This window comes from Nycticebus coucang, chromosome 10, assembly GCF_027406575.1.
Source record: "Nycticebus coucang isolate mNycCou1 chromosome 10, mNycCou1.pri, whole genome shotgun sequence".
Classification (NCBI taxonomy): domain Eukaryota; kingdom Metazoa; phylum Chordata; class Mammalia; order Primates; family Lorisidae; genus Nycticebus; species Nycticebus coucang.
In genome coordinates, this window is record NC_069789.1 from 57,606,397 (window position 1) to 57,633,507 (window position 27,111).

General features: G+C 47.7%; 1 protein-coding gene across 1 annotated transcript in view; it reads left to right on the top strand.

Moving 5' to 3' along the window:
- Positions 1 to 845: 845 nt before the first annotated feature.
- Positions 846 to 27,111, top strand: part of LRRN2 (leucine rich repeat neuronal 2) — a 71,688-nt gene continuing 45,422 nt past the window's right edge. The window contains exon 1 of the mRNA XM_053607964.1: positions 846 to 1,208. The gene's annotated coding sequence lies outside the window, so the exon portion shown is untranslated. The remainder of the gene's footprint in view (positions 1,209 to 27,111) is intronic.

Here is a 27,111-nt window from a genome sequence, read left to right on the forward strand (position 1 = left end):
TTCTCTATAAAACCTTCCATGAATAACTAACTTATAATGGGATTTCCTTTTTTCTAAAGCATAAACCTTAGGCCTTTCCAGCAGGAGACCCACTCTCCTGAGCCCCCACTAGTGACCCAGCTTTTTTAAGCCCCCGGGCAGCAGCCTAGCACCCACCTTCAGCGCCCTCTTACTCATTTTCTCCAGTCTTCATGATACCTTGCCTGCAGGGTGGGGAACCTCCAAAGCCAAACCTCTGATGGGCTTGCCAGTTTCTCCTCAGTCTTACTGAGATCGACTTCCTTTACTGAGAGCCAGGATGGAATCTTCCAGAAAGCTAGAGCTGCTCATCTCAAGATGCAATGCCGTAAAGGCATGAAAACTCGGGGAGTATTTGACCCTATTCTTTAGAGCAAGAGGTTCCTGTGCCCATGGACACCCCGTTACATTCCTCAGTCCACTGTTAACTTTGGGAGGATAGCATCGTGCACAACAAAAATGCGGTCTTAGGTGCCTGCCATGCCTATGAGCTGCACCTGTTCTCTAAAAGCTGTTAAATTTCCCGTCTGTCCTCCTGGCCTTTGCAAGAGGGTCAGAGTTGATTATCAGAAAAGCCACGCCCACATCCCCCAGGACCCAGGGGCTCTGTCTCTTCTCTCAGCCAAGCCTTGTGTCACACGGATAGCTCACGCTTTAGCATCTGGCCCCACCCAACTGCCTCCTCTATGTGTGTGTTAGGCAGAGGGGGCCTCTGGCCACTCAGGAGTTAAAATGGCAGCGGGACTGGAGGAGATTGGCGTGGCTTGCAGACTGGGAGGAGGCGACCGGAGTGGGCTGGGGAGGTTGGGATAGCGGCAGAGAAGGGCGTGAGCAGAGCGAGCGGCAAGCCTGGAGCAGGGCGCGCGCGGAGGGCGCGGGGCGCCGAGAGGGCCTGCTCGGTGCGCTCCCAGACGCGCGGCGCGCGGAGGGGCGCCCGGCTCTCGCCCGCCAGCCTCCGGCCACCGCGCGGAGGGCGCGGAGAGGGGGTGGGCAGCGATTGCCATTCTGCCGTCGCTCTCAGCCCTCGAACCACTCCCAGGATAACTCCACCTCGGGGAAGGCGCTCACCGAGCCTCCCCGAGCCTGGGCGGGCGGCGCGCGGCGGGAGGGCGCCTGTGAGCGTTCCCCAGCGGGGCCCCGGGCGGAAGGCGAGCGGTGCGCAGCGGCGCGGACCGAGGACGGCGCGGCGGGTAAGTATGCGGGTTCCGGGCAGACCCAACGAGCGCCACTGAGGCTGCTGGCGTGAATGAGGGGGACGCAGCGGGAGCGGCCGGAGCAGGAGCCTCAGGGCGCCCAGCTCCTGCCCGGGCGGCCCCGCAGCGCCGCCCGACCCGGGTGGAGGCGGGGGAGGGGTGCGCCGCTGCCTTCCGCTGAGATGCCTGCAGGGGAGCTGGTGACTTGGGAGAGGGGAGAGGGAAGGAGAGCTCGAGAATGCAAAGAAGGTGGCGGACGGCACCGGCTGGACCCGAGTGGCAGGGTAGGGGACGTCTGGGCCTTCACCAGGGGAGACCCGAACCTCCCTAAACTGTTGCTAGGTAGAGAGCGGCCCACGAGATGTTGAGGAGCCGAGAGGTAGCGGAGAGGTTAGGGAGGGCGTGACGGGGGCGGACTGGCAGGCTGGAAGAGCGCCAGAGCCTAAGGGACTTTTCCCTTCCTTGGAGCTCCACTGTCAGTGCGGTGGGACAAGGTGGCCTTGGGTCTGTCCGAAGTACCTAGAACCAGGAGCCAGGCTCCTTTCTGGCCGACTGGCTGAGGTCTGACCGCAACCTGGGATGGGACATTCGGGATGGGGGATGGGCCAGCCTTGGGCTCAGCCTGGGGGCTCGGAGTGAGAAGCGGAAATGGAAGGGTGGCTCTGAGCCCACCGCAGCACCCTGGAGACGGATGGGTTGGTCAGCCACAGGTGGGCCGTCTATCCTGCTGGCGAAGGGCAGGGCTGCTTGCAGCTTCTGGCTGCCAAGCTGCCGGGCCAGCGAGCAGCCGCGGGGCAAAGGGGAGCTGAGCTCCATCTGGGGCTGAACTGAGAAGCTTAAGAGACGCATGCGACCTGGTCCTGGGCATGGGCCCTAGGGGTGTTGTTGTGCTCCCCCTCTGTCCCTGTCCTTCTTCCCCCACCAAACGAACAGGAAGGAAAATGTCAGCTGGGCTTTGTGCTCTGTTCTTCAGGCTGCCGCAGCTCCCATCTGTTGGAGCCAACGCAGCTTCTAATTGGGCAAATGGCAGGGTTGGAGGGGGTGGGCTGGGCACAGACTCAGTTGCCAGAGATGGACTGGCAGGTCCTCAGCTTGAAGACCCCAGGAGGTGGGTAGTGAAGAAAACAGCCTCCCCAGGTCGGGGCAGTACAGGTGGCTTCCTGCCAGCTTGGTCACCACCACTGGGGGAAATCTAGGTCTTTCCATGCCCCCCTTCCCCACCAGCCTGAGATGGGCTCTGGCCCAGAGTTCTTTCCCTGAATAAGGCTCCAGAATCTCCTCCCACTGCCCACTGCTTCTTAAAAATCCCTGCAGACAAGAGCTGGGCAAGGCCTGGCCAGGGCTATGTACAGGGCACTGGGGCCTCTTGCCTGTGGACTCAGTTGCTACCAGAAGTCACATGTGGGTGGCCTGACCCACCTTACTGGTCAGGTGCTGCTGTGGGAAAAGTATGAAGAGAGAAGGGCACAGCTGGGGGTCTGAGCCCCTTGGTCTTTGTGTTCCTTGGGCTGACTCAGACTGACCCTTCCTGCCTAGGGGTTTCCTCCTGGCCTGGGATGGGCCCTTATTATTTGGGAAGTATGGAACTGAGGCCTCAATGCCTCAGGGATTGAGATGTGTCCAGGGTATGGCACCTAGGAGCACCCCCAAAGCCACATCTTTTCCCTAACACAGCCTGTGTCCCTCTAGGGAGACACCCAAGTGGCACTGAGAACTCCAGAGCTGAGCTAAGACAAATTCTGCCCAGTCTAGAACAGCAGGTTCCTTTCTAATTCTCCTGGGTTCTTCCCCATTCTTTTTATCCCAATGTCATTGTACCCCCGCCCTTCCCCCTCCCCCGCCTCTTCCTCCTCTCTCTTTTTCACTCTCTTTCCTCCTCAAACATCTCTCTCTCTCTTTTTTTTGGAGACAGAGTCTTACTATGTCGCCTCAGTAGAGTGCTGTAGCGTCACTGCTCACAGCAACCTCAAAGTCTTGGGCTTAAGTGATTCTCTTGCCTCAGCCTCCCAAGTAACTGGGTTCGAACCCACCAGCCCCGGTGTATGTGGCTGGCGCCCTAACCACTGAGCTACAGGCGCCCAGCCTCAAACATCTCTCATCTCCCTTTCCCGTCACACAGCTCTCCCTCTTCTTTCACCCTCCTCCTTCTTCCCTGGACATCTCTGTCCCGGAAGACCTTCCTTCCAGGTCCCTGTCTCCATCTTTGCCTGCTTCTCCTGTAAACTGCATCTCAAACCATAAGCCAGGCATGCGGCAGCTCCCGCTCTTCCTGACGGTGGGAGCATATGCACTGTTGACTTTGCTGCATCCTCTTTGCAGAGAAGCCAGACTGGTGGGCCTGGCACCTGCATTTGCCTGGTCCCCATGTCCCCTGCATCTTACCATTTACTCACTTACCTCCTATTCCCTACACCCTTATTTACTTTATTTGAAAGGAAAAAGAAAAGCCATTGCTTTTTTAAAAATTCATTTATTCACCAACTATTTATTGAGTACCTACTATGTGCCTGGCACTATTTTAGGAGCTGAGGATACAGCAATAACCAAACCTCTATGTCTCAAGCAAACCATACTTATATATATGGACTTGCTGGCTGGCTAGTTCTTTGCCCACCAGGCTCTTTCAAAGATACCACAGCTTGGGGGTTGTGGGGGTGTGAGGAATTTGAACAATGCTAGTGAGTTATCATCATTATACTGAGTCAGGCCCATCATCTCCTTATTATATAGCAGGCACTGCTTAACTCATCCTGTCCTTAAGACATTTCTGACTCAAAAGATGGACCAGTTCACATGCCACCATTTATCTGGGAGGCCAGGGCTGAGTAGAAGATTTGTGCTTCTGACAGAGAAGGGAGAAAGAAACAAAGTTATTATTGAATACCTACTATGTACCGGTCTGTGTTAGGAGCTTTACCAAATTTGTTCTATTCAATCCTGACAGCCTTCTAAAATCTGCATAATCTTCCCATCTTTTCTAGCTGAGGAAATTGAGCCCTGGAGAGGATAAACCATTTGCCCCTGGTCACCTAGGTCTCCATTTTGAAATCACTGATTATCTGCAGTACATTTGGCTCCTACGATGACTATGACATCTGGTAACCTTTACAGTTATACTGAGGCATACATTTTAACCTAATTTTTCAGGAATAGATCTTGTCTTCTAATTAAAATATTAGAATATTACAATATATAAGGATTTGCTGAATAGTTGCATGAATAAGCTTTCTCAAGTGATCAGGGAAGGCTTCCTGGAGGAGTTGGGACCCTGGAAAGGAAGCAGGAGGGATAATTACTCTTCCTGATACCACGCAGATGTATGAGAAGCTATAGGGAGGCAGCCCTTTCCCCCTAACTCCTCCCACCTGCATCCAAGTAGAGTAGATGGGAAATTACTGTTTTCATTCAGGGTGAGGGTGTATGAACTTGGTCTATGGCCAGGCTGATAAGTTAGTGTCACTCATGTTCTTACCCTCCTTGGGTAAGTCTGGGCCCTATAAAAACTCCAAGGGAAGGCTCAGCACCTGTGTCTCAAGCGGCTAAGGCACCAGCCACATACACCTGAGCTGGCGGGTTCAAATCCAACCCGGGCCCACCAAGCAACAATGATAGCTGCAACCAAGAAATAGCTGGGTGTTGTGGCAGGCGCCTGTGGTCCCAGCTACTTGGGAGGCGGAGGCAGGAGAATCACTTGAGGAGTTGGAGGTTGCTGTGAGCTGTGATGCCACGGCACATTACTCAGGGCAACAGCTTGAGGCTCTGTCTCAAAAAACAAACAAAAAATACTCCAAGGGAAAAGATGGGAGCAGGAAACTTTCAATCCTACAAGGACTGGACAAGGACAATGATTGGAGGCTAGAAGAAGCCAAGAGTGGGGAGAGTAACCAAGGAACAGAAGGAAGACAGAGGCAGATGAACTGAGAAATAAAAAACAGAAGACAGGGCCCAGCATCCCTTGCTCAGTGAGTAGGGCGCTGGCCACATATACTGAGGCTGGTAGGTTCGAGCCCAGCCTGGGCCTCCTAAACAATGACAACTGCAACCAAAAATAGCCAGGTATTGTGGCGGACACCTGTAGTCCCAGCTACTCGGGAGGCTGAGGCAAGAGAATCGCTTAAGTCCACGAGTTTGAGGTTGCTGTGAGCTGTGATACCATGACACTCTACTGAGGGTGACATAGACTCTGTCTCAAAAAAAAAAAAAAAAGGAGACATACAAAAAAAAGTCACAGCCAGATAGGACAGAAAGCAGTGTGCAGTTGGATTGTTAAGAGGACAAATCAGAAGGACGCCTTTATCTTTTATTTCCCTGGGGCTCTTGGTCGTGCTGGTGTACGGCTCAGAGGCTGAAATTTCACCAAGTTAGTTTCAATTTGGCGTTTGCTTACTCAGCCCATCTTTTTCTAAGCACCTACTATGTGCTGGCCCCTGTGCTAGGAACAAAGAGACAGGTTCAGATATCCCTGCCTTCAAGGAGCTCACGGTAAGAGTGTAGATTCTAGAGCCACACAGTTGGAATTCAAATCCAGGCTCTGTCACTTTTAGCTGGGTTACACTAGGCAAGTCATTTAACCTCTCTGTGTCTCAAGTTTCCTCATATAAATGGCATAATAACACATAGTAGTATCTTCTTCATAGAGTTCTTATGAGGATTAAATAAGTTAATACATGTAAGGAGCGCAGAACAGTGTCTAGGATACAGTAAGTGCTATGTGAGCATTATTATTATTATTAGATAGGGGAGTCAGTCCTATAGACAATAATGAAACAAATCTTAGAATACAAGGATAAGTAGATAAAGAGGTAACTGTCTCTGTATGGAGATTAGGAAAAGGTTGCCAAAGGACATAATATTTGGGCCAAGGCTTGAAAAAGAATCAAACCGGCAGAGGTGGTGGGTCTTGGGACACTGGTGCTGAGGGTATTGGGGGCATAGGCTTTGTGTATGAAGAGGCACCCTGTGTACATGTACTGTCTTTTATGGATGTCACTATCACACTGACACGTTCCTGCAGCCTCTTTGCCTCCAGTGCTGAGAGCTGGGCTTCCAGTGGGGCTGGCTGGTTGCCCAGAACATCCCCACACTCTTTGGTCTAAAACAGTCAGCCTCTGGGCCGGGGACCTGGTCCATCCCTGCTGGATTTGATCTCATGACCTTGGGCTCCTATAGTTCTAAGTCATCGTCAAGCAGACTCTGCTGCAAAGCCAGAGCCACCATGGTCTTGCCCTCCGGCTTCTGGCACTTCCTGGGAATGTGGGAGATGCCTTTTAGGAGGTGAGTTCAACCAGGTCTGGTTTAGAATTCAGTTTTTCTCTGTATGTTTCTTCCACCCACACCTTCCCTGCTGCTCGGCATTTGATGGACTTGAAGTGAGTTCCAAGATGTAGCACAGACAGAGGGTTCCTGGGACAAAAGCTGTTTCTTAGCCTCTACCTCTTACGTTGTAATGACACTAATTACGACACCTAGCACTTACTGAGCATTTACTATGTGCCAGGCACGGTGCCACCCGCTTTGCAGGCATTATCCCATTAAGCCTTTGAAACCTATTAGGTAGGTAGGTACTCCCATTATCCTTAAAAGTGAGGAAACAGACTCAGACTTGCTAAGGGCACATAGCTAGGAAGAAAACAAAAACTAAAGGAGAGATTTAACTTTTCTCTCTCCTTAGGACTTCTGCTTCACCACACCTTAGAATATGGTGTCCCTGGGGCCTTGGAGGTGCTCTGGGGTCCTTAGCCCATTCTTCTCTCTCCCTGCAGTAAGAAGTTCCCCAAGCCAGCCCTGTTAAAAACAGTGACTACCTTTTCCCTTCTCAGAATCTGCAGAGAGGGTCTCCCTGAACTCCCCTTCCTCCTGCTCCTGCAGGATGTGCTATTTGAGATCCAACATTGTTTCAAGCTGTGATGCCACAACACTTCTAATGGCTTCAGGGTTGCACGAAACTTAGGAGTCAGTGCCCATGGACATAGGGTGGGAACAACGCAAGGGCAACTCGCCGGAGACTTGAGAATGGCATACAGGCCCCAGGACGGCAGGGGGAAGGCTTAAAATTCATGCTGTGAGATATTTCTAGCAAGGCAGCCTTGCTTATACATCTTGGGAAGAACACGTACAATTGATCCTATTTACAAGTATCTCACAAGGCAGATCCTTAAGAGAAAAAAAGAAAACATGGAAGAAATGGGCAATGATTTTTAGGCAGCCAGTTTGGGTCCCCCAGGAAAAGTGGGTCTGTCGCATCTGATCCTTTCAGGGAGAAAGAAAAAAGAGGGAGAGAGAAGAAAGGCAGGAAAGGTTATGTTCGTTGAGCATTCAGAGGTGGCTGATAAAAGTGTCTGTCTTTGGCCTAGGAGGGCAGAGGTGGTGATGCCCAGAGGTAGAATGACCACAGAGGGCAACTGTTGGGCCGGCTAGACAGTTAAAAGCTGTGGGGGAAAGGGAAAATTTTAACACTTTTCCCTATCTTCTCCTTCCAAACAGCTCCCAGTGGAAGGAAGTTAGCTCAGACGGCTCCAGTCCTCTGAGCTTCAGAAGGTGTCTCCCCAGAGCTGGGCCTGGAGGTTGAATGGTAGAATCCCACATCTCAGGGGGACCTACAGAATTGTCCTGTCCACTGCCTGACTCTGAGTGCAAGCATGCCTCAGCCATCTCAGACACAGGATGAGGCTGGAATCTCTTTATTCAGCATGTATTATTATTTTTTTTTTGAGACAGAGTCTTGTTATGTCATGCCCTCTGTAGAGCGCTGTGGTGTCACAGCTCACAGCAACCTCAAACTCTTAGGCTTAAGCGATTCTCTTGCCTCAGCCTCCCGAGTAGCTGGGACTAGTAGCTGTACAGGCACCTGCCACAACGCCTGGCTATTTTTTTGTTGTTGTAGTTGTCATTGTTTTTTGGCAGGCTTGGGTTGGGTTTGAACCCACTAGCCTGGGTGTACGTGGCTGGCACCCTAGCCACTGAGCTATAGGCACCAAGCCTGTAGCTGTCATTTTTGTTTGGCAGGCCTGGGCCAGGTTCGAACCCACCAGCCCCAGAATATGTGGCCGGCGCCCTAGCCACTGAGCTACAGGTGCTGAGGTTCAGCAAGTATTTCTGAAGCACATTGCCAGCCCCTGGGAGTGTCAACCAGACAGACCTGTCCCCTGCAGGAGCTTTTAGTTTACTCTCTGTCTGAGGATACAGTAAAATAAACTTATAAAGTAAATGGCATTATTGGGGAGTAGTAATGCTTAAGAGAAAAATAAGGCAGGGAAGAGAGGTAGAAGAGTCATGTTGAGAAGAGGGGAGTTTGTAATTATGGGCAGGGTGACGTCTGAGTAAAGACAAGGGGGCAGCACAGGGGCCAGGGAATGTGGACAGAGGGAGCAGCATGCCTGGTGGGTCTGAGGCACCCAGGAGGGTGTTTTGGCGGGAGGGCAGCAGGAGATGAGGCTGGAGAATAAGGAGCTGGCTAGGTCTGGGGGAACCATGGATCTGGGTGAGGAGCTGGATATTTTCCCTGAGTGAGATGTAAGATGGCCCCTTGCACAGTTGGAGCGTGGGGTCAAAACCCCAGAGTGTCGGCCATCCATTCCAGTGTCTGGCTCAGTGGCTAGTTGTGAATGATTGGACTCTCCAGCCCTTTGAAACCATTTCAGTCAATCAGTGTGTATCCACCATATTTTTTGAGCATTGTCCTACATGGTGCGGGGTGTGAGAAAAAAGCATAAGACACAGTCTTTACTGGGAAGGAAACCTACAGACCAGTTGTTGGGGAGGCAGAACTTATACTCACAAAAAATAATGAGGGAATAATACCAGACAGTATTTAAAACGAGTGCTAAACTGTGTGATTTAGACTATAAATGTTATCAGAACTGTGAGCTGTGTGTGGGAGTATATAGGGAATGCTTCCTCAGGGGGGTGCAGCTGATTTGGGCCTGGAAAACAGAATGGGCTCAGCTCTGCAGAGGGGAGGGTTCTTGCAAGGAGAACTTGGGGCTTGTGCTAGAGAGAGGGAGAGAAGGGTGGCCAGAGTGGAGGGAAGCACACCAGCTGGGAGCAAGGGTGCCAGCCTGGCAGCTCCCAAGTGCAAGGACTTCTGTCTCTGGAGAGTCCCTGTCCCTCCCACCCCCATCTGGGTTTCTGATGTTTCCTTTGTTCTCTCAGGGGACAATGAGAACAGCCCTTTACAGAGGGAAGTCCATTACCCATTGTTCTTGTCCTCTCCTTCCCAGGGCCAGCTGATCTCTGATCTGGGAAGCCCTCTTGCTGTGAGAGGGTCCTGTTTCCAATTCTCTAATCATTCTCATAGAACTGCATTCTCCTACTGTGTTGCCTTCAACCACCCTGCCTCAGCCCACCGATGTCTACAGCCCTGGTCTCTGGAATTCCCTTGGGCTCCATTCACTAGCCCAGGCTGCAGTCAGGGCCTCGTCTCCCTCCTCCCACTGCTTGGGCTCCTCTTTGGTGGGTTACTCCTATGCCATCCCGATTAGTTTCATATATTGTGAACCGGAAATAAAATCCCACCCAAATGAGCACACTCTCCTCCATGAGGCGTATGTCCCCTCCCTGGATTTCAGGGCCGTGAGCAACCTGTGGTGTGTAGGACATTGCTAGAGTAGAGTGGACTGGGGTCCATGGATGGACCTGTCACATAGGTGGAGTCGCTGTCCTCCCTGCCTCCAGCCCCAGGCAAAGAGCAGCAGCCTGGTGGCCCAAGGGCAGCCTGCTTCCCCTCCTCTGGGCCCTTGGGAGCCTGAGCAAAGAGGGCACAATGGCTCCACCTTGGTCCTCTGCACAGCCACCTTCAAGATGTGGAGGCTGAGCCTGAGGTTTTTATCCTCCTGGTTCAGAATCCAGACAAAATGAAACCAGTTGGAGCTGGGTTAAAGTCCATGTTCCCCACTGTCTGCCTTTGGGCGTTTTACATAAACTCTCTGAGCCTCAGTTTCCTCATGTATAAATCTGAGTGAATAAAAGCCACTTTGTAGGATTGCTAATAATAAGAGGTAACATTACTGGGTATTTATGAGGTGCCAAAAGTGCAGTTATCTCATTTAATCCATATGTTGCTGTGAAGTAGATATTGTTTTCCTTGATTTTGCAGGCGAGGAAACTAAAGCCCAGAAACATTAAGTAACTTGCCCGACGCCACAGGCAGCCAGCAGTTGGCAGAGCTGGAGTTCAGCCCCAAATCTTTCTGACTCCAGAGCCCTGCTTCTCAGCCACCACATTAAATGAGCCAATCTGTGTAAAGTGCCTGCTAGGAAGCAGAAGCTCAATAAATGTTCCTGCCTTTTCTCCAGGTCCCCCAGGGCCACTCCCTAGAGAATAGCTTTCCCCTTCTGCATCACATTTCTTTTCCATGATCCTCAGGGACACATGATAGAAGCAGGAATGGGAAGGAGCTGCCATTTTATACCAAAGTTGGGGGGGACTAAGGCTGAGAGGGGAGTAATTTGCATAAAATCAAACCTACCCTCTCCCCAAGCTGGGCAGCATTTATCACCCTTAACAAGCTACAGGGCTGTGATTAATACCCAGGGCACCTTTCTCATAAGAGTTTTGTTATTCAGCCCCACTGGGTCCCAGGCAGTTGTCAGACGGTGTCTTTCAGGGATGAGAAAATGCTGTTTGAAAGGAGAACTATCATCCCCAGGGGCAAGGGAGAGCCTGTTTTACCTGCAAGTGCCTGAGTTGATCACTTTGGGCCTGGGAAGATGCAAGCAGGAAGGTTCTATGATCTATACTTTCGGAACTCAGGTACTGTTTCTGGCAATGGTGATAAACAATCTGGGATGCCTCTTGATGGGTCTAGGAAGAGGATAGGGTCAAGGTATGGTAAGAAAAGATGGTATCTCAGCCTTATGACTATTAGTTTACTTTTGTGACAGGTAAAATGTGCATGTGTGAACACACGGAGCTTCATTTGACCTTACCTGGAAATAAAAACAAGAACACATGACCGCAGCGTAATCTGAATTTGTGAGTATATAGGACATGGAGGAGGTGGTGAGGCAGGGCAGTTCTCCCCCAAACCGTCCTCATTCTTTCCTCCATGAAGATCTCTTTACTGGTGGACGTAGAGACCCATCTCTGCACAGTCCACCAGAACGACCTAAACCTGCAATGTTCATACATTTTTTTTTTAGACAAATTCTTACTTTGTCACCCTTGGTACAGTACCATGGCGTCACAGCTCACAGCACCCTCAAACTCTTGGGCTTAAGTGATTCTCTTGCCTCAGCCTCCCCACCAAAATGTCCAACTATTTTTAGAGACAGAGTCTCACTCTTGCTAGGCTGGTCTCAAACTCCTGAGCTCAGGCAGTCCACCCGCCTTCGGCCTCCCAGAGTGCTAGGATTACAGGCATGAGCCACTACCTCCGGCCTAACATTCATACTTGTTGAGCAGACCCCAGGTTCCTGTTTCCTTGTAAGGATCCGCCCCAGAGAAAAGGAGAAGAGGCACCTAGGTCATAGTACTTCAGAACTAATGGAAGCCCTCTGGTCATGTGGGTTAATATTTATAGAAATTGATCCATTTTTAAAAACAAAACTATGTGTAGGCAGAATAATCCACATACTAATAATCCCCCCCATATCCACATACTAATTCCTAGAACCTGTAGCTATGTCACATGGCAAGGGGGAATTAAGATTGCTAATCACCTGACCTTAAAGAGATTATGCTGGATTGTGTGGGTGAGCCCAATGTAATCACAAGTGTCCTTTAAATGTGGAAGAGGAAGGCAGAAGTGGAAGTCATGTGAGTAATGCCACATGAGCAAGACTGAACCTGCCATTGCTGGTGTTACAGATGGAAGGGGCTGTGAGCCTAGGAATGCAGGCAGCCTCTAGAAGCTGGAAAAGGCAAGAAAACAGACTCTCCCCTTCAGCCACCAGAAAGGAACACAATCCTGCAAACATCTGCTTTTAACCCAATGAGACCTGTTTTGGATTTCTGACCTCCAGAACCGTAAGATAATAAAATTGTGGCCCAGGTGTGGTGGCTCGTACCTATAATCCTAACTCTGGAAGGCTGATGCAGAGAAGCATTTGAGGTCAGGTGTTCGAGACTCCATCTCTACTAAAAATAGCAAAATTGGGCGGCGCCTGTGGCTCAAAGGAGTACGGCGCCGGCTCCATTTGCCAGAGGTGGTGGGTTCAAACCCAGCCCCAGCCAAAAACTGCAAAAATAAATAAATAAAAATAAAAACAGCAAAATTAGCCAGGTGTTGTGGCAGGCACCTATAGTCCCAGCTACTCAGGAGGCTGAAGCAAGAGGATCACTTGAACCCAGAAGTCTGAGGTTACTATGGGCTAGGCTGACACCACAGCACTGTAGCCTGGGCAACAAAGTAAGACTCTGCCTCAAAAAGAAATAAATAAAATTGTGTTGTTTTAAGCCACTAAGTTTGAGGGAATTTATTACAGCAGCATCAGGAAACTAAATCCAAGGCAAAAGCCAAGCAGGTGAATCAGAACCCCACTTGGCTTCCTTCTGACCTCCAGTGACCCTGGAGGAATCACCTCAAAACTCGGGGGCTCTGAGGAACCTAGATTAGAAACACACTGCGTCTGAAATACCAACCTGTTTTTTTTCTTTCTTTTTTTTTTTTTTTTTTATTGTTGGGGATTCATTGAGGGTACAATAAGCCAGGGTACACTGATTGCAATTGTTAGGTAAAGTCCCTCTTGCAATCATGTCTTGCCCCCATAAACTGTGACACACACCAAGGCCCCACCCCCCTCCCTCCATCCCTCTTTCTTGCTTCCCCCCCATAACCTTAATTGTCATTAATTGTCCTCATATCAAAATTGAGTACATAGGATTCATGCTTCTCCATTCTTGTGATGCTTTACTAAGAATAATGTCTTCCACTTCCATCCAGGTTAATACGAAGGATGTAAAGTCTCCATTTTTTTTAATGGCTGAATAGTATTCCATGGTATACATATACCACAGCTTGTTAATTCATTGCTGGGTTGGTGGGCATTTAGGCTGTTTCCACATTTTGGCAATTGTAAATTGAGCTGCAATAAACAATCTAGTACAAGTGTCCTTATGATAAAAGGATTTTTTTCCTTCTGGGTAGATGCCCAGTAATGGGATTGCAGGATCAAATGGGAGGTCTAGCTTGAGTGCTTTGAGGTTTCTCCATACTTCCTTCCAGAAAGGTTGTACTAGTTTGCAGTCCCACCAGCAGTGTAAAAGTGTTCCCTTCTCTCCACATCCACGCCAGCATCTGTTTTGAGATTTTGTGATGTGGGCCATTCTCACTGGGGTTAGATGATATCTCAGGGTTGTTTTGATTTGCATTTCTCTAATATATAGAGATGATGAACATTTTTTCATGTGTTTGTTAGCCATTCGTCTGTCATCTTTAGAGAAGGTTCTATTCATGTCTCTTGCCCATTGATATATGGGATTGTTGGCTTTTTTCATGTGGATTAATTTGAGTTCTCTATAGATCCTAGTTATCAAGCTTTTGTCTGATTGAAAATATGCAAATATCCTTTCCCATTGTGTAGGTTGTCTCTTTGCTTTGGTTATTGTCTCCTTAGCTGTACAGAAGCTTTTCAGTTTAATGAAGTCCCATTTGTTTATTTTTGTTGTTGTTGCAATTGCCATGGCAGTCTTCTTCATGAAGTCTTTCCCCAGGCCAATATCTTCCAGTGTTTTTCCTATGCTTTCTTTGAGGATTTTTATTGTTTCATGCCTTAAATTTAAGTCCTTTATCCATCTTGAATCAATTTTTGTGAGTGGGGAAAGGTGTGGGTCCAGTTTCAGTCTTTTACATGTAGACATCCAGTTCTCCCAACACCATTTATTGAATAGGGAGTCTTTCCCCCAAGGTATGTTCTTGTTTGGTTTATCAAAGATTAGGTGGTTGTAAAATGTTAGTTTCATTTCTTGGTTTTCTATTCTATTCCAAGTGTCTATGTCTCTATTTTTGTGCCAGTACCATGCTGTCTTGAGCACTATGGCTTTGTAGTACAGACTAAAATCTGGTATGCTGATGCCCCAGCTTTATTTTTATTACTAAGAACTGCCTTAGCTATACGGGGTTTTTTCTGGTTCCATACAAAACGCAGAATAATTTTTTCCAAATCTTGAAAGTACGATGTTGGTATTTTGCTAGGAATGGCATTGAATAGGTAGATTGCTTTGGGAAGTATAGACATTTTAACAATGTTGATTCTTCCCGTCCATGAGCATGGCATGTTCTTCCATTTGTTAATATCCTCTGCTATTTCCTTTCTGAGGATTTCATAGTTTTCTTTATAGAGGTCCTTCACCTCCTTCATTAGGTATATTCCTAGGTATTTCATTTTCTTTGAAACTATGGTGAAGGGAGTTGTGTCCTTAATTAGTTTCTCATCTTGACTGTTATTGGTGTATACAAAGGCTACTGACTTGTGGACATTGATTTCATATCCTGAAACATTACTGTATTTTTTGATGACTTCTAGGAGTCTTGTGTTTGAGTCTTTGGGGTTCTCTAAGTATAAGATCGTGTCGTCAGCAAAGAGGGAGAGTTTGACCTCCTCTGCTCCCATTTGGATTCCCTTTATTTCCTTGTCTTGCCTAATTGTGTTGGCTAGAACTTCCAGCACTATGTTGAATAGTAAAGGTGACAGAGGACAACCTTGTCTGGTTCCAGTTCTAAGAGGAAAAGCTTTCAGTTTTACTCCATTCAGTAAAATATTGTCTGTGGGTTTGTCATAGATAGCTTCAATCAGTTTTAGAAATGTGCCACCTATGCCTATATTCTTCAGTGTTCTAATTAGAAAAGGATGCTGGATTTTATCAAATGCTTTTTCTGCATCTATTGAGAGGATCATGTGATCTTTATTTTTGCCTCTGTTAATATGGTGGATAACGTTTATGGACTTGCGTATGTTAAACCAGCCTTGCATCCCTGGGATGAAGCCTACTTGATCATGATGAATGACTTTTTTGATGATAAGGTGTAATCTGTTGGCTAGGATTTTGTTGAGAATTTTTGCATCTATATTCATGAGTGATATTGGTCTGAAATTCTCCTTTTTGGTTGGGTCTTTTCCTGGTTTTGGTATCAGGTTGATGTTTGCTTCATAGAATGTGTTGGGGAAGATTCCTTCTTCCTCAATTTTTTGGAATAATTTCTGCAGTACAGGAATAAGCTCTTCCTTGAAGGTTTGATAGAATTCTGGAGTGAAGCCATCTGGACCAGGGCATTTTTTGGTTGGAAGATTTTTTATTGTTTCTTTGATCTCAGTGCTTGAAATTGGTCTGTTCAGGAGCTCTATTTCTTCCTGGCTGAGTCTAGGGAGAAGGTGTGATTCCAAATATTTATCCATTTCCTTCACATTGTCAAATTTCTGGGCATAGAGTTTCTGGTAGTATTCAGAGATGATCTCTTGTATCTCTGTGGGATCAGTTGTTATTTCCCCTTTATCATTTCTGATTGAGGTTACTAGAGTTTTTACTTTTCTGTTCCTTGTTAGTCTGGCCAATGGTTTATCTATTTTATTTATTTCTTCAAAAAACCAACTCCTTGTTTCATTAATTTTCTGAATGATTCTTTTGTTCTCAATTTCATTGATCTCTGATTTGATTTTGGATATTTCTTTTCTTCTACTGAGTTTAGGCTTAGATTGTTCTTCTTTTTCCAATTCCATAAGATCACTTGTGAGATTGTTGATGCGCTCTTTCTGTTTTTCGAATGTAGGCATCTAAAGCGATGAATTTTCCTCTCAAAACTACTTTTGCAGTATCCCACAGTTTTGGTAGCTTGTGTCTTCATTGTTGTTATGCTCAAGGAAGTTAATTATTTCCTGTTTTATTTCTTCCTGCACCCATCTGTTATTCAACAGAAGATTGTTTAATTTCCATGCCTTTGGGTGGGGTCGAGTGTTTTTGTTAGAGTTGAGTTCCACCTTTAGTGCCTTATGGTCTGAGAAGATACAAGGTAAAATTTCAATTCTTTTGATTCTGTTGATTATTTGTTTTGTGTCCCAGGATATGATCAATTTTGGAGAATGTTCCATGGGGCGATGAGAAGAATGTATATCAAAAGAATTAAATAATTAACTTCCTTCAGTCTGATGGATTTGCCCCTGTAGGTCAACTGGCACTTACTCCTGGCAGCTTGCAGAAATCTTTTCTTTTGTCTTGACTTTGGACAGGTTCATCACAATGTGTCTAGGAGAAGCTCGGTTAGAGTTGAGGCGACCTGGGGTCCAATATCCCTCTGAAAGCAGTGTGTCAGAATCTTTGGTGATGTTTGGGAAATTTTCTTTTATAATATTCTCTAGTATGGCTGCCATTCCTCTGGGGCATTCTTCTTCCCCTTCTGGGATTCCTATAACTCGTATGTTGGAATGCTTCATACAGTCCCATAATTCTGACAGTGAACGTTCTGCTTTCTCTCTCTTCTTTTCTGCCTCTTTTACTATCTGAGTTATCTCAAGAACTTTGTCTTCTACCTCTGAAGTTCTTTCTTCTGCATGGTCTAACCTGTTGCTGGTACTTTCCATTGCATCTTTAAGTTCCCTAATTGACTGTTTCAGTTCCTTCAGCTCTGCTATATCCTTTTTATATTCTTCATATCGTTCATCTCTTATTTGATTCTGTTTTTGGATTTCCTTTTGGTTATTTTCCACTTTATTAGCAGTTTCCTTCATTGTTTCCATCATTTCTTTCATTGTTTTCAACATGTGTATTCTAAATTCCCTTTCTGTCATTCCTAACATTTCTTTATTGGTGGAATCCTCTGCAGTAGCTACCTCATGGTCCCTTGGCGGGGTTGTTCTGGACTGGTTCTTTATGTTGCCTGGAGTTTTCTGCTGATTCTTCCTCATGAGTGATTTCTTTTATCTGTTTCCTTGCCCTAATTTTCCTTTCACTTCCTCTTGCTCTTTAAGTTCTTGTGCCTGTGGAAGTTGTGGGTGGGTTTAGACGGATTGAACACACGTGACCACTTGCCATTTTTCCACTGTTTTAGTCCTCCTCTTGGGGTTCAGAAGTCTCTCGCTGACTCCCTGTATCCTCACAGGGATGATGATAGGCAGATCCCACCAGCCAGAGATGCCTGGAGTCCTATCTTCCCAGACTCACAGTGCCCAGATGCAAGGAAGCTGTTACTCGGCCACCATCTTGCTCCGCCTCCCCAACCTGTTTTTTTTCTAGACAGTGCAATCCAGGCCCAGACAAATGGCTTTGCCTGAGGTCACACTGAATTAGTGGATGAGCTGGGACTCCAATGCAGGGCCCTTTCTCTCTTATCAGAAATCCTAGCTGCTTACAGGAATTCTTTCATCCATTCTTCCATTTTCAACAACTGTATGTGTGAGCGCTGTGCTAAGGCCTGAGCAGAGGCAAAGTGAGCCCTAGCTCAGGAAGGTAAGACAGTACTGCTTGAATTCTGTTCCTGCTCTCAGCCCCTCACTGGACCTCAGTTTCCTTCGAATATGGGCAGCTAGCTCAGGTGGCCTGGGGCTGGTTCCCAGGTGGGCTTTATCCAAGACTCCTCCCCTGGGTGGAGACACAGCTCTCAGCCCACTGCCAGGCTGCACTTGCCCTTCCCCAGCCTGAGTAGCATTTATCACCCCTAACAAGCTGCAGGTGGGCTGGACCTTGGGGAGGGGAGTGAGAAAAGCAGGCGGAAGAACTCAGTGCCTTGCCTGAAATCTGTACTCCCGAAGTGTGTTATCTTCCCTCTGCCAGGCGTTCTGACCTTCCCAGCTCTCCCTGCAGCACACCTGAGCCACCGGCTGGCCCCCGGGGCTGCCAGCTCCCCTGGTGCTGGTCTCCATGGCAACTCACATTTGCCATTCTGGTTTCTAATGACTTATTGGCATGTGTAGTAATTTGCCGTGCTTGGCAGTCAGAGCTAGGGGAGCTAGTGAGGAGGGGAAGGGAGGCAGTGAGGGGACTTGGCAGTGGGAAGGGGGGTTAGGTTTGGGGGACACAGGCACACTTCACCTGCCCCACCCTAGTCCCTGGTGAGTAATATCCAAATAAGGGAGCGGCATCAGGTCTAGGGCCTCCCCTCTCTGAGAAGCGTGGGCTCTCTCTGGGTCCCTGAAAGGGAGGCAGATGGACAGACAGATGTGGTGCACAGCTGCTCACCTGTCAGGCAGACTTTGCAGGCATGGGGGTGCTGAGCGCATTCATCCGTGGCAGGTCAGACCACTCATGATTTCTACCGCTCTCCTGCCTGCTCCCTGGGCACTGAGAACAAGAGGTAGCTCCTGGGCACAGGGGTTGTTAGGCCTCATGGGGAAAGGGGGTAGGGACAGCCTGTCCAGGGACAGGACCACTTGCAGCTTCTAGGCTTTTCACATGCTCAGAATAAGCAGGGCAGCAGAATTAAATGCCAGATTACGTAGGGAGGCGGGAGGGAGGAGAGCCAGCCTAGCAATCAAAGGGGCAGAGAGAAGCGGGGTGCCTGATTGCTCCCCATTTTTTTTCAACAAAGCTTCCCCAACCTGAAAACTACTTCCCCAGGGCAAGGCCGTGGGATGCCTCAGACTGTTGCTTCAGGCTTCCTGTACACAATTCTCTGCCTCCATCTTTGCTTTGGTCCTTCTTAGTGCCCTGAAGTTTGTGCAGTTATGGGAGGCAATGTGGTGTGTTGAAAGGAGCACCCTCTTTAAAATTGGATCCGTCTGAGTTAGAGTCCTATGCCCACTGCTTACCAGCTCCATGACCTTAAGTGTGTCTCTTAATCTGTCTTTGGGCCTTAGTTTGCTTGTGTGTAAAATGGGTTTATCATACCTATCTCACACTTGTAAAATGTTTGGCATACAATAAGCACTGACGAATGTTAAAGAACTTAAATAATTTTAAACCGCTGGGTGTGGTGGCTCATGTCTATAATCCTAGCATTCTGGTAGGCTGAGGTCAGAGGACTGCTTGAGGCCAGAAGTTTGAGACCAACCTGACCAAGAATTAGACATTGTCACTACAAAAAAACCCCCAAAATTAGAAAAATTAGGTGGGCATGGGGGCAGGCGCCTGTAGTCCCAGCTACTTGGGAGGCTAATGCAGGAGGATCACTTGAGCCCAGGAGTTAGAGGTTGTAATAAACTTTAATGATGCCCCAGCACTCTAGCCCAAGGACTTTGTCTCAAACTACCCCACCCCCCGCCAAACTTTTCATTATCTATGTAGATAAACAGAAGCAATATGATCGATAATTTGAAGAATTGTAGTGAACTTAAGTAGGTTTTCTTTTTTCTTTTTTTTTTCATGTGCCATACCTTTGGGGAAAATTTTCTTTCTTTCTTTCTTTTTTTTTATTAAATCATAGCTGTGTACATCAATGCAATCGTGGGGTATAATGTGCTGATTTTATATACAATTTGAAATATTTTCATCAAACTGGTTAACATAGCCTTCACGGTATTTTCTTAGTTATTGTGTTAAGACATTTATATTCTACATTTAGTAAATTTCACATTTACCCTTCTAAGATGCACCATAGGTGTGGTCCCACAAATTACCCTCCCTCCACCTATGTTCCTCCCTCCCCTCCCCTCAAAAATTTTCTTTTTTAAATATTTGAGAATAGTTTTCATTTATTCAGTAGGTGTTTATTGAGCATCTACTGTGGGCAAAGTGCTGGCCCAGGTGCACAGTCTTTCCTAGTTTTCCATGATTAGGTCTTTTCTGGTGTTTCATGAAATTAGGCTGCCTGTACATTCCCTAAACTCACAGCATCTGTCAGAGGGAGAGGGAAGCCCCCAAGAGGGCCAGAAGCAGAAAGAGGGTGGCCCTAGGCCAACCCTGTAAGTGGATCTTAGGTGGATGTTTGAGAAGTGGCTGGCCCTGAGAGAAAGATCTGCATTGTAAAAGCTCTGTTTGGGTGGTGAGCAGAGATACTCAGCCCAACTTCTCAGAAATGGTGAGTCTTGTTTCCAGAGCTGGTTGAAGTGTATGAAGGAGCCGGTAGGTGGTCGCTCCACTTTTGCAAGCTGTTGCTGAGGCTTGAGGGGACCTTCAGTGACCACCCGGCTGGAAGCGGGGCAAGCTGTACCTGCTCTCACCTGGGCATCAGAGCGGATCACAGCTCCCTCAGCTGGTGTGGGGAGGAGGGGAGGAGAGTGGAGAGAGCCTAGGAAATTTGGCTTCCAACTCTGCCAGCAGATGGACTTCTGCCTGCAGCAGGAGTCTGTCTGTTCTATCAGCCTCCCTGCAGCCTCCTCCAAGACGGCGCGCCTGAGATGTGCGAACAGAACATCAGTGATGGCCGGGGCCCTGGACAGTGTCTGGCCTGCTGCTTTCCCACCTTTCTCCTTCACACTATAGCACATGTACATGATGATAATGACTCAGGGACTCTGACCAAGGGCTGAGGGATCACCCATAACCCATTTGTGGCTCTCTAACATTGGCTGGGGAGCTCTCCTTTAGCCAATTCCTCCAATCTATTTTTATCAGCAAAAAATTTAAGTTCCAGGGAGGTGAAAGGATTTGTCAGAACACACTGGCACAATGTGTCCATGCCACTGGGACTAGAAAGTTAGAAAGTTCCTAACTTCTGGTCTCCTACTATATCTATTCTCTCTTCTCATAAGGACTCCTTCCACTGTCTTTCCTGGTCTTTCACCCTGGAGGGAGAATTACATTCCCTTGCACTTCAGGTTATCCTTCAAATCTTGTAAAATCGGGCTGCATCTCCCTGCCTCCCAGCCATCCTCTTCATTCAGAGAAGCTTTTAGCATCTGCCCATCATCCTGGGTCACATCGGTGACTGCACAGCGGACAACGTGTTCCCTCCCCAGGCTCATCAGCTCCTTCACTGGCTCTTCCACCTTAGCCATTCACCCCAAGGCACCTTCTAGACTAATCTTACTGTCATCTGCAAGTCACCTAGTAGAGCGTCCTGCTTTCTGCTCACCATCTCCTGGTCTCCCAGCTTGCGCAACCATGCTTTAACCCCACTGGGACCTTTGGTCTACTGGCACTTTTACTCTCTTGCCATCATTACCCTCCTCTGCCTTCTCTCCTCTAGGTCCAGCTAGATTCCCTGCTCCATCATTTAAAAAAATCCTCCTGCCAGTATCTTAAACTCTCTTGACTCTCTGTCTTTTTATTGTCCCAGTTTGGCGAAGTCCCAGTTCTGGGTTAATTATTCTACCGACTTCTTTCTACCTGCATTCATGAAGCTGAACCTGCTAGGGAAAAACCACACAAAATGAAGCAGATTGGTGCTTCGACAAACTCACCATCACCAACCCAACTTGTTCTTCACAAAAGTGTCTAGTGTTCCTACCACATTCCTCTGGTTCTGTCTCTCCTGACTCTCCACAATGACTATTTCACACCTTCCTCCCCAAACCTCCGCCTCCACCCTCTGGCTCAGCTGAGGACCTCACCTCCTACTTCACAGAGAAATAGAAGTCATCAGGCAGAACTCCCCAGCTTGTCCCACCAAACCCTCCACAACCTGCCTCTGCACAGTCCTCTCTTCCTTCCTTCTGGATTCAGCAGACACTGCATCGCTGCCTGAGCCCTCAGCCCTCTCAGGAACACCCTTCCCACCATGCTCAAGTTTCTCCTATCTTCAATAAACAAAACAAGAGAACAACAGAAACCTTCCTTACGGCCATCTCTGCCTGTGGCTACCACCCTGTCTCTTTTCTCTTTATAAGCTGAATGTCTTTAAAGAGTTGGCCGCACCAGCTTTCTCCATTTCTGCACCACCCACTCCTTCCTCAGCCCCTCTCCAGTCTGGCTTTCTCCCCATCCCTCTCCTGAAACAGCTCTCCAGATCTCTAAAGCCAGGGAACATTTTTTAGTTCTCAGTAGCATTTCCCACCCCTTTTGACACTTTCTCTTCCCTTGGCTTCTCCGACCTCATATTCCTGGCTTCTCCGGTTACTCCTAAGTCGTCTTTGCTGACTCATCCTCCTTCCCTTCTCAATCTTTAAATGTTGGCACGTAGAGATCTTCTGCCTGGGTAGTCTGTCCCTAAGCCATCTCGACCACATGCACAACTTCTGCTGTTGTTTGTCCAGAGCAGTAACCCCCAAATCTCTCTTCTGCATCTTTTCATGTGAGCTCCAGATCATTATATTCATCTGCCTAGTTGACGTCTCAAGGTACCTTAGACTCAGCATATCTAAAGCAGAGTCATGATTCTCCTCCTAAATCTACTCCCACCTCCCCTCCAACTGTCTTCTGGTGTACCTGTTTTGTGAATGGCACCACCTGAGACCAGTCCCACCTGCCATGAACTGGGAGTCACTGTCAACTCTCCCCTTTTCTCTACCCCCTTATATGGAGCCCACCACCAGGTTGTATCAACCTCCACAACGGCACTCCTTCCCTTCTCTACAGCCTCCCTTGTAGCTCAGGATGCCTTCACCGCTCTCCTGGGCCACTGGAATCACCTTCTCCTTGGAATAACTCTATCCACTCCTGGACCTCTATTGGATCTCTAAATCAGTGCTAGAATGGCCTTTTAAGGACATAGATCTGACATAGTCAGGTTCTCTCTACTCTGAAAACTCCCACTCCTTGGATGATCAGTGGGGGAGCCCCTTGCAGTATCTGACTGGTGCCTGCCCCTGCAGCATCTACCACCCCCTCCTTATCCTCTGCACATTGGCCTCAGTTCCTTGACTGCTGGACTCCTTTTGGCCTCACAGCCCTCACACATGCTGTTCCCTGGCCTTTCATTACTCTCCCTATCCCATACTTCCCCTCCCTCAATTCTAGTTATCCTTCAGATCTCACCTTAAGTAGCCCTTCCTTAGAAAAACTTCCCCATACCTCCAGAATTTTATCAGGCCCTTGTTACACACTCTAATGTCCTGCATGCTTCCTTTATAACATGCCATTATATCTAATTATATAATTGGATGCTTATGAGATAAATGTCTGTCTCTCCCACTAGGCTGGGACTCCATGAGGATAAAGACCCTGTCTTCTTAGTTCACTGTTGAACCACTGGTACCTGGCATATATTCAGAATTCAGAAAATCTCAGGAGGATGAATTCATCATCATTGAAAGGTCTTCACACACAAAAAAGATCTCAGAGAAATCTGCAGGGAAAGCTGTTCCCTGAATGTGGCACTGGTTGACCAGATGACCATACCTTGCTGGGGGATAGGGGTTAGGGGGAGGTCTGCTATGGAAGGAAGCAGGGCTTCTGCCCCTCTGCCCTTCCCTGCACTTCCACGACTGAAAACCTAAAGACTTCGCTCATCTGCAAAGGAGAGTCACTCCGAGTTTCCAGTATAGGCTCTTCCTCACCAATGGTTTGTATAGGAACAGCAGCAATAATCTTATGCATTCAAAAAGCTCTGTACAGCCTTCAAAACCTTCATATATATTACGATGTTTAATTTTTTTTTTTTTTTTTTTGTGCTTTGAGCTACCCCTGTGAGAAAGCTGGAGGATATGTTAGGATCACCTGTTTCACAAGGTGGGGCTCAGAGCGGTTTGGTGGCTTGCCCATGGTCACATGGCTGACCAACGGAGTTAGACTTGAGCATGGTGCTCAGGGCCCCTTCCATGCTTGCTCTACCACTGCGTATCTATGCGTGTAGAAAAGAGGATGTTGCAAATTGAGGATTACCTACAGTAGGGTCTGGAATGTAATGTGCAGTTTGGTTTGGAGTCGACTTACCTCCTATGTTGTTAAGGCCAAACCAAGTTAGCCCTGTGGGGCCAGCACCAGGCCTCTCGCTTTTCTGGGGCCCTCACAGGACTATAAGGATCTTTCAGTGCCAGGAATGTTCTGGGATTCCAGAAGCAGGAGTGCCCAGAGAATCCACAGAGCAAGGAGTGAGTTGACTGATGCTGATGGAAGACAGTGGCTCCTCACCCACCCTCCTGGAGGATAACATCAGAGCTCTTGAGATACATGCACCTTCCCTGGCTCGGCTTCTGCCTACTCCACCAGCAACTTCCCCTAACTCTTACCATCTCCCAAATGCCCAAGTAAAACCAGCTGCCCCTGGTTCCTCAGCCGCCTCCTGCTGCTTCACACTTCTGAGCTTTGCTCAAACTGTTCTCTCTGCCTGGTGCCCTGTATGCATGTGTGTCTTCTCTCCCAGCTGACTCTTAACCGTGCTTCAGTCCCCAGCTCTAGAAGCATCTTTTCCAGGAAACCTTCCCCAAAGCCCAGAGAACAACTCTGTGTACTGAGCGCACTCAGCACATACTATTCAAATTCTTTCTCTGCTGGGTCTTCCTCTTCTGCAGGATTGGAAGCTCCTCAAAAACAGAAACTGTGAGCTATTTGAATTGGTACTCCCAGTACCTGGCAAGTAGTAGTAGTAGTGGTAATAAAATAATAACATTCAGTGTAGGCTTGCTATGCACTAGATGCTATTTAAGTGCTTTATATTAACTCTGAATCCTCAAAATAACTGTATGATGTAAGTACTATACCCTATTTTTGTTATTGTTGTTTTTAAATTTTTTTTTTTTTTTTGAGACACTGCGTTGCCCTGGGCAGAGTGCTGTGGTGTTGTCATAGCTCACAGCAACCTCAAATTCTTGAGCTTGAGCAATCCTCTTGCCTCAGCCTCTAAGTAGCTGGGACTACAGGTGCCACCCACGCCTGGCTATTTTTAATAGAGTTGGGGGTCTTGCTTAGGCTGGTCTCAAACTCCTGTGCTCAAGCAATTCACCCACCTCAGCCTCCCAAAGTGCTAGGATTACAGGCGTGAGTCACTGCACCCAGGCTGTTTATATATATATATATATTTTTTTTTTTTTGGCTGGGGCTGGGTTTGAACACACCACCTCCGGCATATGGGGCCGGTGCCCTACTCCTTTGAGCCACAGGCACTGCCCAGTTTTAATATATTTTTTAAAGTACATTTTTAAAAAGTATTTACTGGAGATCAAAGAAGTATACACAGGAAGTCTAGAGTACCTGCTATCCAGTTTCCCCCACAGTTAACATCTTATAAAACTATAATACAATGTCAAAACCAAGAAACTGACATTTTACCACTTACAAATGCACTCATTTGTGTGCATGTGCGTAGTTTTGTATAACTCCCACCACAACCGAGATACCTACATCATCACAAGACTCCCTGTGCTACCCCTTTACAGCACACCCCCATCCCTCACCCCTGGCAACAACTCATCTGTTCTTCATCTTTATAATTATGTAGTTTCACAAATGTTACATAAATGGGATCATAGGGTGTCATCTTTTGCTGTTGGCTTTTTTCATTCAGCATAATTTCCTTGAGGTTCATCCAAGTTGTTGCATGTATCAACAGTTTGTCACCGTGAAGTAGTCTGTGATTAGGAATGTGCCACGGTTTGTTTAATCATTTGCCTACTGAAGGACATTTGCATTACCTTGTTTTATAAGTGAGAAAACTAACTGCCCTGGGGTCATGTGATGCTGAGTAATGAGCACCCAATAGATGTTTATTGTATCACACTCAACAGAATGAGGGCATTTTATGCTTTTAGCACCCAGCATGCTGTTTTGCACCTAGTAGGTACACAATAAATGCCTGCCAGCAAGGTGGTGGCATTCATATCTACCTGTGTCGCAGTCATGACCAACTTACTCCTCTGCCTAGACGTTCACAAGAGAGGAATAGATCCCGCTCAATAGCTTACACTTTCTGTTTTACTTAGAATATCAGGAAGAGAAAATTAGGGCAGTAAATATGATCACATACAGGCTGGCATTTTATTGCTTAAAATGCCCAGAGCTTTTGGTTCTAAATTAATATATGCCATCTTTTCATGGTATTTTGCATCTAATTCTCAGGATCTCATTTTATCAAAAGGCAAAGCAACCTTTCAGCTCCTGCTTCTCCCCGGCACTACCACCTTCCTAGCTGGTGCCGGGTCAGGCTGTGCCAACCCTGCATGGTCTGCAGAAACTGGGTTTGGTCCTAAAAGTTACTATTCTAAGCCAAAAAGTCTGCCGAGGTGTTTTTGCTCATGGAAAAGGCAAGTTATTTCCTTCCACGCAGTGGGGGCCTTAGGTTTAATTAAGGAGGATTTGTGGAGTGTTTGGAGGCCCTCAACCTCAGGTGTGAAGAGCCAAATGAGATTAAGTGACTGGAAAGGAACTGCAGGTTGAGCTAGTCGTGGCCCTGGGCACGGCATCCAGGAGATGGGCTGCTTGAATGCCTCCTGCTATCCCTCTCTGGAGAGGTGAGGTGTCAAGAGAGCCAATCCCAGCTCCAGGAGATGAGTGGGGTCTTCAGGGTGGGATTCTCACAGGGGATGCTTGGAAACATGTCTTGTGGCCCCTAAGGGAACTCATGGTTTTGACCAATGAAGGCCCTACCCTGGGCTATAGGTAGGAAGGTCAGATAAAAAGGGTAAGACTGTGGGCCCTCAAGAAACTGCTGATGACTTGCCCTCTGAGCAATTAAGAATTAATTTATTGCCAAACTAAATTGCGTGGATCCTAAAGCCAGTAGTAGTTCATGGGAGAGAGAGACCATGTTAACTGCAATAACTGAAGAAAGTGCCCTGGAGGGGTTGAGCCTGGAGCTGGAAGCTGTATGCTTCTTGGTGGCACCACCTAGGAAATGCCATGGGGAAGCAGATATGGATCTGATATGACATACCTAGTACCAAATGAGTTTGTAAAGCGTCTTTAGGCTCGGCGTCCGTAGCACGGTGGTTATGGTGCTGGCCACATATACTGAAAGCTGGTGGGTTCGAACCCGGCCTGGGCCAGTTAAACAACAGTGACAACTGCAACAAAAAAATAGCTGGGCGTTGTGGTGGGCACCTGTCGTCCCAGCTACTTGGGAGGCTGAGGCAAGAGAATCACTTAAGCCCAAGAGTTAGAGGTTCCTGTGAGCTGTGATGCCACAGCACTCTACCGAGGGCGACATACTGAGACTCTGTCTCAAAAAAAACAAAAAAAAAAGAATCTTTAACAGGTGTGGTGGCTTACGCCTGTAATCCCA